This window comes from Centruroides vittatus, unplaced genomic scaffold, assembly GCF_030686945.1.
Source record: "Centruroides vittatus isolate TY-2023 unplaced genomic scaffold, ASM3068694v2 contig_974, whole genome shotgun sequence".
In the NCBI taxonomy this organism is placed as follows: Eukaryota; Metazoa; Arthropoda; class Arachnida; order Scorpiones; family Buthidae; genus Centruroides; species Centruroides vittatus.
The window spans coordinates 47,853-49,458 of NW_027122647.1; positions in this window are offsets into that span (position 1 = coordinate 47,853).

The following is a 1,606-nucleotide window of genomic DNA, read 5'->3' on the forward strand; positions in this document are numbered from 1 at the left end:
CTGTCTCATCTAAACCATCCACACTTGTACCATCTTCAGCTAAACCATCCACACTTGTACCATCTTCAGCTAAATCATCCACTCTTTTACCATCTGTATCTGCACCATCTATGTCTGTACTGTCTGTACCATCCATACATGAAACATCAGTTTCCATTCCAAATGAAAATACAAAGGAGTAATTACATTTATTGAAAGTAACACATTTATTTAAATATAATTAATTCAATCATTTTAAATTATCAAAGAAATTTGTATCCAATTACAAAAATAAGTTTTATATTTTAACAACAATGATTTCATTACAGCGAGTCTATTGTATTTCCAATAAGCTCAGTATTAAGAATTGAGATTATATTCTTGGAAATACAATTTTAATTATTGTGACATCATCACAATGTCCAGTCGCAATTTTTAATCACATCTTAATTTAAAAATAAGTTTTTCATATCTGGTCTCAAGATTAATGGAGGACAGTATCCACAAGTTTCCAGAGAAGGTTCGTATATTTTCCCATACTGTGATGCTGCCATTAAGATACTGCAAGAACTTTGGAACTGCAGAATATAATCGAGTTCAAAATGACTAATAGAAATTTGTTCATAAGCTCACTTTGTTAATAATTGTAAGAGTTTTTATGTTTTAATTTATAGAATATTTTCAATCGTTTTTACACAAGTTTAAATTTTTTTATAACATAAAGAAAAAGCATGCTACATGTTTGTGAGGAAACATCTTTTAAAACTGATAAAAATTTGTACAAAAAATTTTTTAAAAAATGAGAAAACTTAGAATTTATTTTCTAATTTTTTGTTTCTAAAAAATAATTGGCAAAATTGGTTTATGTAATTTTAATAAGCCATTATTATTATCTATCAGGAAATATTTATATTACTGTTTAATTCATAAAGTAGTCTAAAATATTTACAGAATATCATAGAATTAAGTCTAATGCAAAATTTTCAGATTTTTGCACAGTTTCTTCTACAAACTTATATTTATTTTCAGATAAACAGTCGTTTTCACGAATTAGTACTATAAAATCATGTAATAATGACAGGAAAGAATGGTCACCTTTGGAATATCCAGTTATATATGAATATCTTATTAAAAGTAAAGCCTGTGATTACCAAGAAATGTTTAATTATAGGAGTCTTTACTCTCTTAGTTGTTTTTCAATTGGTAAAGTAAGTGAAATTTTAATTAATAACTTGTCATAAAACATCTGTGTCCTTAAGAGTATGCCATCACAAACCTTATATGCAAGTAATCATTCTGAATGGGCTTGTGTGTCTAATGATGGCAAAGTTATTTATCTAGCTGGATATATAGTACATGCATAGTTGGTTACCCATTCTCCTCTAAATTTCATCACATGAAAATGAATGTAACTGGAATGGTTGAATACTTGGAAAGTTTGCAGATATGAATGACGCTGTTGGGACCTTTTTAATTAAGGTCCGAACTGCGTCATTCATATCTGCAATTGTACCAAATAGATGGACAATTTTGATTCATTGTGTTTTTGTGTACATTACATGCAGCTTCAAACCACTTATAAAGAACTCTTTGGCTATTATGGCAACCAAATACTGCATATCTACCT